This window comes from Tachypleus tridentatus, chromosome 2 (genome assembly GCF_004210375.1).
Source record: "Tachypleus tridentatus isolate NWPU-2018 chromosome 2, ASM421037v1, whole genome shotgun sequence".
In the NCBI taxonomy this organism is placed as follows: Eukaryota; Metazoa; Arthropoda; class Merostomata; order Xiphosura; family Limulidae; genus Tachypleus; species Tachypleus tridentatus.
The window spans coordinates 15003986-15019293 of record NC_134826.1 but is presented as its reverse complement, the minus strand read 5'-3'; the positions used below and the strand labels follow the sequence as shown (position 1 = coordinate 15019293).

At 33.1% G+C, this 15308-nt stretch overlaps 1 long non-coding RNA gene across 2 annotated transcripts; it reads right to left on the bottom strand.

Moving 5' to 3' along the window:
- Window positions 1-3188: 3188 nt before the first annotated feature.
- On the bottom strand, window positions 3189-11195 carry LOC143238471 (uncharacterized). Of its 2 annotated transcripts, XR_013020600.1 has the most exons (4): window positions 11009-11195; window positions 10516-10614; window positions 9902-10022; window positions 3189-3861 (listed from the first exon to the last, which is right to left on the bottom strand). It is a non-coding gene; the product is annotated as an uncharacterized LOC143238471 (long non-coding RNA). The 2 variants fall into 2 exon arrangements; XR_013020599.1 differs by lacking the exon at window positions 3189-3861 and having other exon boundaries at window positions 6492-10022; window positions 11009-11188.
- Window positions 11196-15308: the final 4113 nt, after the last annotated feature.

Here is a 15308-nt window from a genome sequence, read left to right as displayed (position 1 = left end):
AATAAACCCATACATTCCTGGCTTCCGCTTGGTATATCGAAAGTTTGATGTTTGAATATAATATCATCTGTCATCCAAATACTTTTCCTTTATAATACTAACTATATGGTTATTTTACCATTGGCAGATTCGGAGATGATCGAAAGAGGAAGAGGCCAACAACAGGGCATGAAGAAACCCCACAGATGAATACTTTTGGGGAGACAGAGGGTTATACTGGCTCCACAAGCCTTCCCCTTCACTGTTCAGCATACATTTGCATAGGTAAAAAAATTAAATGCCCAAATGAATGCAAATCAAAGATTGTATTAATGGGTCTCCAAGTACATGAAATGGATATTTGTACATAAAAAAAAATTAGTGTCACCAATAAGAGTTAGGTCATGTCCCCTGGTATCTTTTCTGAATCCACCACTAATATTACAACAGAGTAACATTTTAGAAACAAGATTGGAAATTCTGTTTTCATTTGATTTGCAAGTGAGGAAGAATGTATCTTATTTTGTTTTGAATTCTGCACAAAGCAACTCGAGGTTTACCTGCGCTAATCATCCCTAATTTAGCAGTGTAAGACCAGAGAGAAGGCAACTAGTGATCGCCACCCATTGCCAACTCGTGGGTTACTCTTTCATCAATGAATAGTGGGACTGACCATCAAATTATAATGCCCCCATGGCTGAAAAGGCGATCATGATTGGTGTGATGGTATTTGAACCTGCAACCCTCAGATTACGAGTGAAGTGTCTTAACCATCTGGCCATGCTAAGCCAGAAGAATGTAATGTAGGGATTTTATTATCCATGTAAAATCAAGATGACTTAGTCTGTAATGCGATCCTTAGCCGGTTCAAATAATGTGTCCACTTCTGTCCCTATCTTATTTGGTTCATTTTTTCAACTTCACTAGCCAGTCCTACACAGCTTCTTTTACTGAGTGAAAACTGATTTTTGTAATGCTTATTTACTTTTCCTTATAAGATGGTTTATATGGGTTACTGGATTATAGAGTATATTGTAAGGCTTTACAAAGTTTACATAGAATAATAATAACATAGGTAGTGAGAGGTTATGAAGACTACTTTCCCCTATCAAATGATGACAAAATTATAGTTACTGTTAAAACTAAGTGGACACCAGACCCAATGAAGACAGATAATATTCAGAAGTACGAAATCTTGGTTTTGACTATTTGTCAGTTTGCAAAACACTCTGAATTGTTGAAAAGTAGCATATGCACTGTAGATACAGTGAAAACGCCAGGTAGCTTTTCATATTTAACTTCTAATGACCTGTACAGAAGAAAATCCAGACGACTTTCGTGTAGCTTTAGTTTTGTTTTGTTTGTTTGTTTCATATTAAGCAAAAAGACACTTTCAGCTATCTGTGCTCTGCCAACCACAGGTATCAAAACCTGGATTCTAGCATTGTAAGTCTGCAGGCATACTACTGTCCCAATGGAGGGTTATTGCTTTAGTATGGGTATATTCTCCGACAAGACAGAATGTGAACTTTGTTTGTTTGTTTGTTATTAAACTCAAAGCTAAATAACAGGCTATCTGTGCTGTGCCCACCAGGGGGATTTAATATGGGTTTTATTTTATGCTAAGCTGATGTGGAAACAGACTGTGAACCTTACTATTGAAACTTAACTGCCTTTAATAAATTTCAATCAACTATTTTAACATATTACGTTATAAACATTTTTAAGGTTAATAAGGTTTATTCAGAAACTTTCAAATTACTTAAATAAAATATACACTAACATCTCTTCAAACACTGAAATACATTTAATAGCAAATATATTAGTTGTTGCCTACTTCCCTTTACAATACTTCAAATTTATATAAAAGGTTTTGCCCACAGAAGACTATACAAATGTTTACAGAATGTTGATCAAGAAATTAGTTAAGTTTCTTTCACCATAAGTATCTATTGTTGAAGGTTGTTTACCTACTGTTGTCACATGCACACTTTTGAAGGTAAGAATCTTCTAAAATAACTCAAGCAAAAGTTGGACATTAGAGTCTTCCACTGGTTGGCAAGGTGAATCCTTGAAGAAAACCCTCCATTATACTTGGATGGGAACGACCAATAGTTGCTCAGATAGTACACTCACATTTCTTGTAGACAATGGTATGTTTTCTCAGATTTTCTTTGGAGATTTAACAATTTTATATTTCTTTCAAAGATATCTCAAGAAGGATTTTGGTAGTTTTTGCAAAGCTACCTGAGAGTTATCTGCACTAGCTGTCAACTAATAGCAAGGAAAACTATTGGGAAGGCAACTAGTCATCACCACCCACAGTTAATAGTTGAACTACTCTTTTACCAATGAATATTGGGATTGACAATCACATTGTAATACCTCCACAGTTGCAAGTGAAGCTCCATTACAACCTGGCTATGCCAGGCCCAGTATTGTGTGAATCTTACACAATTACTCTTCAGTGACATCAGTGCACCTAAGAATACCATATAACGGTATCTCATCAGGTGAAGCACTAAGAATGAAACCAGCTATTTTTGTCATGCAAACAAAGGCCCAGCATGGCCAGGTGGGTTAAGGCGTTCCACTCATAATCTGAGAGTCGTCGGTTTGAATCCCCGTAGCACCAAACATGCTCACCCTTTCAGCTGTGGAGACATTATAATGTAAGGCCAATCCCACTCTTCATTGGTAAAAGAACAGCCCAAGAATTGGCAGTGGGTGGTGATGACTAGCTGCCTTTCCTCAAGTCTTACACTGCCAAATTAGGGGCAACTAGCATAGACAGCCCTTGAGTAGCTTTAAGCAAAATTCAAAACATGCAAACAATTTGCTTTTGGTAAATAAAAAAAACTTAAGCACAAGTTACATGATGAAATGTTATTTTTTACTTTTCATTATATAAACAAATTAACATAATTTTAAAAACTTTAATTACTATCTAAGTGTTAATAGTTTTTTCTTAAAAATTAATATTATTCCTGCAGTTAAAACTTAAAAGAGTTATAGAATACGAGACCAAAAATCAGAGTTTAAATAATAGAAGCGCCATTCTGTTTTCTTCCTTTTTTTTTGGAAATGGAGGACTAGTCACTTGAAGCACAAAAACCCAACAAGACAAAACAATAAAAAGGTAACAATGTTAAAGTAATTTCTTATTTGTATTATAAATATATTAAAATTATTTAACATACTTATTGGGTAACATTTATAAAATAATTTAGTTATCTAGTTTTTTGGGAAAAATTAAAAGAATATTTATACAATTGAAGGAAAGTAATTCTTGATGACGAAAAACCCACTTAAAATAAAAATGTATCTCAGAACAGCTGTTATGGGTATTAACACTTTTTAATGCTAAGCAGAGAACAATATTTTGACCTTTCTAGGTCATCTGAAATGTGCTCTGCCCACCACAGGTATCAAAACCTGGTTTCTAGCATTGTAAATCTGCTGACATACCGCTGTGTCAATGGGAGGGGTTATTGGTTAGTATGGGCACATTCTCCGACAAGACAGTTCACAGACCGAAGATGATCTAGAAAGGCTGAAACGTTATTCTCTGCTTATCATTAATAGTGTTAATACCCATACCAGCAGTTCGGAGACAGAAATAAAAAAAAAGGCATTTCTTTTTTTATTTATAATTTTTTTACAATTACAATGCTTATTTTACTTGCTAGCACTTCTGATTCCTATAGATGAGGAAGACTCATGGTGGGAACCAGAGCAATGACATCTCTGTTCCATCAGCTGCTTCATTATTACATTTATGGGAATGTATACGCTGAAAGGTGATGTGACATCTCTTACGTTGGAGGATCTTTGAAATCACAAGTCACTGAATTTTAGGTTCTTTATCATGGAGTTTCTTCCCTAAATAAATAGAAATAAAACTTTTTAAATTTAACCTGATCAATGTAAGAAGTCACTACATCACTTGTCAACCACAAAATAATTTAAAAAATAAATACTACCAGTGCTTTTATAGAATTTCTATTCACAGCTGTTTATCTGTGTGATACAATAGAGGGCAGATAGCTTGTCAACAGCACCAACAACCAAACATTATGTGATTTGATGGTGTGAATGGAAAACAAATTATTAATATTCAAACATCCAGTTCAGACACACCCTTAAAATACCCTTAATATTTACAGAGCTCCCAACCTCTTCCCTTTCAGTTGATGTTATGTATAATAATATAATATTCTTATAGTAAAACTAAAATACCCTTAATATTTACAGAGCTCCCAACCTCTTCCCTTTCAGTTGATGTTACATAAAATAAAAGGCCCTTATCATTAACTCTTAACTGATTCCCTGAGTTGATGACATTTGGATTTTGCCTGATAGATGTAATATCCCCAACACATTTGGGTGCTGTGATCACAGGCATTATCCTCCATAGCTAAAGAATGACAACCAAGAACAGTAACGGAAGAATAATTTTGAGGTTCAATTTTATTCTACTGTTTATGATTTATAATAAGATCACTCGCATTTTATAGTGCTGATTTTAATCACCTTTGAAACATTAATGTATTGTATGGAATTATATACATCAGACAGGTGGCAGCACTGCCTAGGTAGGTATGGCTCAGATTGTTCATGAAAAGTGTATTTTAAACATCTCCAATAGGCCATCAGAACTTTATAACACTACAGTGTTTCCATTTACAATAATATTTGTGTTATGGCTGGGTCACAAGTTCTAAGATTGTCTGTAAATACTATAACAAAAAGATTGAATTTCTTGTTGTTTTTTAATGCTTCTTATTAATTACATAACTCAAAAACCTAAACAGTGATATGAACCAGTTTCACTGAGATGATGTAGTTTCAAATGAAATACCTGTTTTCATAAGTATTATTAACTATAAGTAATTATGATAAAGAAAGATAATACTTATAGTGTTTGCAATATCATTATTACCCCTAAAGTTGGTTTCTTTTGTACAGAAATTCAGTGTTCCTTTAAAAAACTTAACTATAAGGTGAAACAAGAATTACCTATCAATAATAGACAAATAATAATTATTACAGTTTGAACTTCATTGTATTTAGAGTTTAATTATAAATACAACCTTTCTATGTCTTTTGAAACACTGCATTAAAAATACAAGGAAAAAAATAAAGAAAAACTTTTAGTAAAGGAACTGAATATAAATATGGTGTTTACAGCATCCTTACTACCTCTACATAGTTTTTGAACTAAATATAAATATGGTGTTTACGGCATGCTTACTACCTCTACATAGTTTTTGAACTAAATATAAATATGGTGTTTACGGCATCCTTACTACCTCTACATAGTTTTTGAACTAAATATAAATATGGTGTTTTTACAGCATCCTTACTACCTCTACATAGTTTTTGAACTAAATATAAATATGGTGTTTACGGCATCCTTACTACCTCTACATAGTTTTTGAACTAAATATAAATATGGTGTTTACGGCATCCTCTCTTTACATGGTTTTTGAACTAAATATAAATATGGTGTTTACGGCATCCTCACTATCTCTGCATGGTTTTTGAACTAAATATAAATATTGCGTTTACAGCATCCTTACTATCTCTATTAGCCTGGCATGGCCAAGTGCGTTAGGCGTGCGACTCGTAATCCGAGGGTCGTGGGTTCGCGCCCGCGTCGCGCTAAACATGCTCGCCCTCCCAGCCGTGGGGGTGTTATAAAGTGATGGTCAATCCCACTATTTGTTAATTAAAGAGTAGCCCAAGAGTTGGCGGTGGGCGGTGATGACTAGCTGCCTTCCCTCTAGTCTTACACTGCTAAATTAGGGACGGCTAGCACAGATAGCCCTCGAGTAGCTTTGTGCGAAATTCCAAAACAAACAAACAATACTATCTCTACATAGTTTTTGAAGGTTGATATTAGAAACCCCTTCCTTTTTGGAAAAGTTTGTTTTTTTCTTCACTTGTATTTTGTTTTTACGGTAGAATAAAAATACAAAAATTATTCAACACTGGATATAAAATGTTTTCAAATCAAGTTAAAGGAGTGTGATAATAAGACCATAAACAATTGAATCCATAATTTCCATCACTATCCATTGCAAACAAGTATCTGATAAACAATGTGCGACAACTATTGTTCTATTATGATGCAAAATATTATTTATCAGATATCAATATTTTGAAAAAACTATAATGTAACAGAAATGTAAAATGTAACAAAGTAAAAGTACAATATTATAGTGTCTTAAAGCATGGGGTTAGCGAGTTATTTGAAAAATCATGAAACATATACATAAAAAATCTTGAATGCAAAAATAATAAAAAATGGGTGAAGTCTAGATTTATAAAAGACCAAACATATACCAATACTGTTTACATTGTCTTTTTCAGAGATTTGTTTTGAGTAAAATGTTTATTCTAAATACTATATATATCTTTGTGTGTACTTTCATAAAATTTACAAGTAAAATAAACAAGAGACTAGACAAGCAAGGCTTGAAACAATACTTAAGCACAGGGGCAGTTGACTCCATAGAAAAATGAGAAACATAACTCTCATTTATTTATTCAGTTTATGTGTATGAATTTACAGATTTCTTATTAACTTTACAATTTCACACTACTTATGCTAATAGTTTTGCAGAAAATTTTTAAATATAAACAGCATGAATTATAATAAAAAAATTAGAATACAAATAAAATTTAATATTACACATGGCCTTTCTTGTAAAGTAAAAATCTTGCCTTTTGTTATAGGCATTTTTTACTGACTGCATTTACATAAATTTGCTACCTCACCTGTTACTTACATAATAATAAAATGTTTAATGTACAGGGTAAGGTAGTCCAAAACCATCATAATATACTGTTATGCTTTTTCTTTTTTCATTCAAGTGAGTAGTTTTACCCCATAAATGGGAATCATGCAAGAAGAGAACCAATGCGATACATTGGTCAAATATTATTCCACTAAACTTCTTTCTTTGGGGGTATGCTAAGGATATCATGTATCACATACCTATAGCAAACATCATAGAGCTAAAGACCAGGATAACTGATACCATCACTGCTGTAACTGTACATATGTTGCAGTGAACATGAACTTATATTCTAATATTGTTTTATGTGCAGAGAGCCACCAATGGTGCACAAGTAGAAGTTTACTGACATGCCAATAAAATTGTTCGAGTTAGGCTAAACATTGAAACTGCATGGTTGTATTTCTTTACTTATTCAATTATTAAATATTAAAATATGGAAGATAATTTTGGGTCACCCTGTATTTTAAATCACAACTAAAAATATATTTCAAAACTTTCAATTTCTTTGGAAAAGTAAATACTCATCATTTTTTAGAATAATTTTAAGAGCAATTATGAACTTTTTGGCTTAATGTTAAAAATGTATAATTAATAATGAACAAATTTTTTGGTTTTAATCTGCAATTTTGAAACATTTTTCCCAGTTGAAAAGTTGTAATGTGTGCTTCACTAAATGGACTATAAACACTTCACTTACTACGGCTACAATGCCACATTTTGTCAACTGGAATACAAAATGTTTAACACACGAGTTATTAGACTACCTTGTTTCAGCTGTTAAAGTTCACTTTGTTGATATTTTAAAAAAAGGACAGCTTCTAGTATGTATTACAATATTTCAACAATAAATGTTTTAGGAATTTTTATGTAGACATTAATACTGACAGTAAAAAGAATTTCATTGTTACATTACTTGTATCTATACCTGTGTAAGTACAACATTTTTTAAATAATACTGTTATCTTGGATATTTGATAAATTCATCAGGTGACAACAGTAGAGCCCCAGACAAATTATCTGCATTAATTTATCAGAATAAGAACGATTTATTTATAAGTTTAATACCAAAACTTAAATGGCTGGATTTTGAAATGATAAACTATCCTTTGATGTAAAACATGAAGAAACTAAAGCAGACATGTGAATTGAAATGTGTATATAAACATTCTCAGTATTCACTTTCATAACCTAAAAACCCTTTCTAAAAAAAACATACAAGAAATTAAAATTGATTGCATCACAAATGATGGATTGTTGAGATAATAACAGAGATACGACAGATTTAGTTCAAATCTCCAATATGCTAAAATGCCATGTTAATAGCCCTGTATAACTTGCTGATTCAGTAGATGAACATGAGTGGACTGCCCACAAATCAAAAGAGGAAGTGGATGAAAGTAGATACAAAAATGGACATGAAGCAACTGTTGAACCGAATGGTCTTGAAGTGAAGGAGTCCACACTAAAATGCACAATCCCAAATGGCATCCCACAAAGAGAAGGAAATGGAACACAGTCATGGTCTTGGTTTAGATGGTCAAAATGATTTGGACTGCCATTTCCTTACACCAAAGGAGCAAGAAACATTTTGTGTACGAGGTCAATTAGTAATGCAACAGTATGAGGAATATTACCTAAATGTCAACTAGAACAATGATGACCAGAAGTTAGCCTTGAAACTACAGTCTTTATCAGCTCTTACTGATGAGCTTTCCCTGACTGAGTAAACATCTCAGAGGAAATGAGACTATAAAGGTTATAAGAAAGAGGAAAATGGAAGGTAATCACCCATAGAGAGAACAAGTCCTCAATAAAACAGCTCTGAAAACCCAGTTATCAAAGAATCATACTAATCATGTGGCAACAGAGATCAAATATATATGTGCTTCAATCAAAGGATTAGAAGAAAGATTATAGCTAACAACCAATGATTGAGCAGATAAAGAAAGACTCAAAATCAGGGTATCTGTGGAATTGAAGTCAAAACAGAAACCCCTTCAAAACCTGATAAGAGGACAAAGTTTGAGCTCATAAATGAATAAGAAATTATTGTAACGTAATGTCAGGAGGTGGGAAAAGAAATGATGAATCCAAATAGTTTTTTGGAGCAACACATTGGACCCCTTGGGTGTAACAGAAACAGGTAAAAGATATAAAATGTTACATGTCATGTCAACAAAAGCTTCATTAGAACTAGGGCTGTTGGGAAGTCCTGCTTCTCTCTTTGAACAAAAGAAAAAGAGTTGGAAACCATCTTATTGGCATACAAAAATCCATGATTCTGTTAGGGATGCTCTCAGCAGGCTACTTAATTGGTGTAAATTTGTTAATCTATAAATACCAACATTGCAGTGACCACAATTCCATGTACACCCAAGTAAGACAACTCAAATAATAATTCAGCAGAAAAACATATTCAAACAAGAACAGAAATATTAGCTTATATTTCAGAATTAATCATAGAAAATAAAAAAGAAAGATCGCAAGGTGTAAGCAGCCCAACTGTTAACGAAAATTATACCTTAAAGCATGAAAGCAGAGCTTAAATAAACTCCACTGATATGTGGGCAATAAGTCACATGGAAGACGCAGTATCATAGGTAAGTTATATAATAACATTGTATGCAGATACGTAAAGAACATTAAAAAATTTCAAGTTGCAAATTTAGTTAACAGCATGAGTTCAAAACCACCGACGAAAAACTCAATATTTCTGAGCTAAGTTAAATGTTAAATATTTTATTATGTTGTTTATAAGACAGCTGTTGTTTAGTAGGATTCCTGATAACTGGTTAACATAAAATACATTAAACTCACTCTTGGGATTGAAGTTTTCTGAGAATTTTTGTCAATTCTTACTATAATATCAATTGTACTAAAAAAGAATGAAAAAAATTCATAATACATGGTTGAAAGAATAGTTCACCTTTTGAACGTACAACACACTTAATCAATCCTATATTTAAGACAACAAAGAACTAGCCATTAGAAAGGTATTACTGAAACTTCAAGTGTCAAAGCAGCTGCAATTTTTCTTTCATTTAACTCAGGTAATCTACCTTTTTTTTAATAACAACATGGGAAATCACACTGAGATTAGAATCAACTATGCACACCTTCACAGATTTGTGCTGTTTTTATCCAGTACTATGAGGTCTGTGGCAGGGTTGTTCTTCTTACAGAAGGAGCCTCACTTGCCCAACTGTTAACACACCTTGTTTCATTGGAAACGTAACCCTAAATAAATTTATAAAATAAAACAAGGATTATACGAAAAATTTCATATATTATAATCTTAAGTAAACAATTTTAAACCAGTTACAACTACTATTATAACATTAATATATCTTTTTAACAACTTACAATATTTTCTTTAATTAAACGAATTAAGTTTATTATATGACGCTATTTCTACAGTTAGCAAATAATATACAAAATAGGCTCTAGGAACGTTTGGAAGTTAAAACGACACAAAAAACTGTATGAACAAAGTGTTGATGTTAACTGATAAAAGCCAAACTACCATCTTCATTTAGCATGAAAATAACTACTTTATATCTACTTCAAAAGGACTTAAAAAGTTATACAAATAAGTGGTCTAATACGAAGAATAATAAAAAAAATTAGACTAAACATTTTTGGGGCTTTCCAGAAAAATTAAAAATGGGGGATATGAAACATTTATTTTCCCACGCCTTGCAAAAAAAATTGAGAAAAGAACATAATCCACCTTCCATTTGTCACCTGAGGTATCACCATTCGCTTTTCATAAATAACGTGAAGTTCCTGCTCACCATCTTTTGGCAATCAGTCACTATGTTATGTTTAGCTGAAAGGAAAAATATTTCAAATATATATTATAAACCAAAAACTTCAAGGACCATAAAAAACAACAAGGAATTTCTTCTACATTCCTTGCGAGTTTTTCTTTCAATCTAAAAGTGATAAAGAATGAAAGAAATAGTATATCCTTCATGGAGTTTGTTTGAGGATAAGTGACAGGTAGCTTTGAGGAAGATTGTGCTATTAAAAGGTAAAAAAGGCAGACTAAGAAAAGAAATAATAAAAACATAAATACGATAGAATTAAAGGTTTATCTCATAGATAATGAAGAGGTCAGCGCTAGGTTTAAAACAGTTTATATTATATAGTAATAAAAACATTAGGAATGTAGAAGTAAGTTTAGTTAGCATTAAAGTAACTACATCTTAATACATTTGAACCTTTGTCTAAAGATGTCATAGCTTCGATGTCTTTACTGATGACAGATTTTTTCTCTTCATAACCCTAATGTCATTATCCAAATATTTTCTCCTTTTTTTTCTGCCTGTACTTCTTGCTTCTGGTCCTTAAGGTAGGTATCGTATCTACTGAAAGCACTACCAGCATTAATAAGCATTTTGTATGTCAGAACGGCCAGTCTGAGTATCAACACTTTTACTAATAAAGCAAAGAACAACGTTTCGACATTCGAAACGGAAGACAAGTGTTAAATTGATTAGACTATTCATGGCTCTGAAGTTAGACCTATTTTGTTTTTTTTTCGTTTTGCTTAGCATGTATACATTGTAGGCTATGTTAATTATAATGTGCATATTAAATTAGTTTGTAATTTGTGTTTATTTAACTAATTTTAAATTAATTGTGGGTTAATTATCGTAACAGATTAAAAGTCAGGAGTAACTGTACCAGTTATAAAACTGATAAAAACACAATTAAAAAATATCATGTTATTGTTTAACATATTGTATAATATGGGTTAATTTTAGAAACATGTTTATTATGGTTAAAATTTTGTATTTTTAAAGATTGTTTAACAAACATGTTTATTACCGTTAGACATGTTGTACTTTTCAAGGTTGTCAAATGAGGTAATATAGAACAACGTTCATGAATAATTGGTAGGATTACATTTAGGAAATAATCAATAAACGTAGCATACCGAAAATTGTTTAATTTTAGAGCCTAAGTTCTACTGTGTAGTTACACAGTGAAAAATTGAATGGTGGACAATGACACATTTTTCTTCACTTCATCTATTCAGTGTATATAGATTTCTGTCATAGTGAATACAAAACACTTTCACGCAAACAGGGTCTGGCATGGCCAGGTGGTTAGAGTGCTCTATTCGTAATCTGAGGGTCGCGGGTTCGAATCCCCGTCGCACCCGACATACTCGCTCTTTCAGCCGTGTGGGCATTATAATGTGACGGTCAGTCCTATTATTCGTTGGTAAAAGAGTAACCCAAGAGTTGGTAGTGGGTGGTGATGACTAGCTGTCTTCCCTCTTCTCTTACACTGGTAAATTAGGAACGGCTAGCGCATATTGCCCTCGTGTAGCAGTACAGGGATAAGTCTACAGATTTACAACGCTAAAATCAGGGGTTCGATTCCCCTCGGTGGGTTCAGCGATTATCCCGATATGGCTTTGCTAAAAGAAAACACACACACAACCCTCGTGTAACTTTGCGTGAAATTCGAAAATAAAACAAACCATTCTTAATTATGAGTTATCCTCAGTCCAGGACTCTTCAAGGTAATTGGGATACCACAAACACAGAAGTAATCGGTAGATACACTACATGTCTGTTTGAATTTATAATGTTTTTTATCGCTTTATTTTGATCCACAAAAGACGTAAAAATGATTGCACAGGAGTGTTAACAGTTGAAACATTGAGTTAAAAAAACGACGGACAAATTCCGCTGTTCATTTTAAATTTCGCGCAAGGCTAGACGAGAGCTATCCATCCCCAATTTAGCATTGAAAACCTAGAGGGAAGGCAAGTAGCCACCATCACCAATCTCTTGGGGTACTCTTTTATCAGCAAATAGTGTGATTAACTGTCACACCATAGGGATTCGAACCCACGACTCTTGATTGCAAGTCGAGCGTCCTAACTATCTAGTCGTGCTGGGCCTCCACTATTGCACCTGGAAAGACTAGATAATGGAGGCTGTACATTAGCTATCTTACCTCGAGTCTACAAGTTCAAAAATGCACTGTGTTACTTAGTGCTTAACTAATGGATAAACCAAGTCTCTGCCAAATTATTTTAAAAGAATATTAGTGTAAAGAGATAAGGAGAAACAACATCAAATTTAAATTTAAATTAAACACAAGCTTTCGCTTTGGAACAATTTTTTTTCCATTTTTTATACGATTGTTTCAAAACATGTTTATGTGTTTAATATAACATGATATCCCTTGCGTCAAAAAGTATTTGGTAAAGAGTTGAAAAGCAATTATGAGTTTTTAGCCTTAGAAAAATTAATTAGTAATCTATATATATGTTAAAATTATTTTAAAAGTTTTAATAAATTGGTAGTAATAATAAAATAGTGTTGATAAGCCTTTATATTATTACGTACGTTATTAATTCTAAATGTTGAGAATTGACAACAATAAAACTGATTGCTACCGCCGCCTGGTAGAAAATGCAGACATTATTACTCCCCTTCCCCCAACACAATTAATTAATGTATTTTAGCATTCAGTGCATTCAGGGTATCCAGACAGAAAAGGTATCTCCATATTACATGTTTGAATAGCAGTGAACATTTATCAAGCGTCAATTTGAAAATGGACATCTTAACAACAAACGTCTGTTAAGAATACTAAACTGTTCTGTGGTTAAACTAGAACTCCTTTTAATTTGCATAGCACGTATCTTCCGTTACCAGTAAATCGGGAACTATATGGATTGGGGGGGGGGAATACAACTGTGTTTCATAATCCACAAGAAATATTAACTTACGAGTTTAAGTCGTTCATAAAATGTCTTAAATGTATGAGTTTACATATTGTAGAGAAAATGAAATGTTTACTTTTTATCGCATCTGAGATTTGAAATTATTTTAGTAGTTACTTTACATAATTAAAAATCTCCGCTCCATAACTTTTCAATTACCATTCAGTAGAACAGCGGTAGTTACTGACGTACGATGCTAAAATCTGGGGTTCGATTTCCTGTGGTGGACGCAGCAGATAACCCAATGTGGCTTTGCTCTGAAGTCAACAATTTAACTAAATCACTAGCACGGATCCAACACACTTTTCCGTGAAACTAATCGCTTAGAAGACGTACATGCATTAACTAAACACACGTTTTTTTTATTGTGCACGTGTGTAGGGTACGCTTCACAATATAAAGGTGTTTTATGAAAACTCCTGTCGCTAGAGAAGTGGAGTAAAATTAGTTATCCATTATAACCATTCTCAGTTCTGTTTAATCATACATTAAAAACAACTCGGGTTTTATAATTATATTGCCTTTCCAGTCAGAGGTAAACTTAAGTAGAACTTTATCAACTTATCTCATTTTTCTAATGAAAGATATAATCAAAGTATTTACATAATCATTGAGAAAAAGAAAATTTGCATAAGCAAAATACTATTGCCTGAGATGAAGTTCATATTAGGAGAAAAATAATGTAGTAGAAAATATTTAAGGAATTGAAGTTGGTAAAGTTACACCAGATTCTTTCCAGTAGACTAAACTTTCTAAATAGAGTTGGAGTTGACGTTGATAGAAAAAAAGGCGTATTACTTTTTTGTGGTAGATTATGTCTGCTGTAATTACATCTTATGTAAACAGAGAAATATTTTCCATTGTTTTTTTTTTGTAGAATACATTTACTAAAGAGGTTGCTACTAGTTACTGTTAGGGTTTTATTTCAGTGATTTATTAGTTTGTCTGGAAATAAATGTCGGAATTCTCATGATGACATTTAGAAGCTGAATATTAAGTAACTTATCGTTGGTTGGTTGGTTTAATCCAATGTTTGTCGCTTACAAGATGTCTTAATTGTCTGCTGTTTCAACGCTACTCAGAGTAAGTTTTGCAACCCTCAAGGCAGCATGGAGAAAAAAGGACTTTCGTTTGACTTTCCTCTATGACTTGAAACTTGGACAAAAAGCTTCTGAAACTACACGGTACATCAACCAGCATTCGTCCACGGATCTGTAACTGAACGTACAGTTCAGCGTTGGTTCTAAAGGTCTCGAGATTGAGATGAAAGTCTTGAGGACCACGAATATCATGGAAGGAAGCCGTCCTTAGACGAAAACACATTAATGGAAGCAGTTGAGACAGACCCTCGCACAACAGTACGTGCGTGAGCTTGCAGAAAAGCTAGACACAAGCAAATCAACCATTGCCAACCACATGAGTGCGATTGAAAAGACGAAAAAGTTGGATAAGTGGGTTCCGCACGAGTTGACTGAAGATCAACAAAATCAGTGTTATGAGACCTGTCAAGGATGATGCTCCAAAAATTGAACGAATTAGGAATCGAGGTTCTGCCTCACCCACCTTATTTCCCTTACAGAATTTAGTTTTTTCAAACATTTTGACAACCTTTTGACTAAAAAGGGCTTTTAAAACCAAGCAACTGCAGAAAAAACTTCCAGGGAATTCATTGACCATAAAAACTATGATTTCTACAGCTGAGGCACAAACAGCATTAGTACACGTTGGCAAAAGTGTATTGACGCAAATAGTACTTACAGTGATTGAAGCAT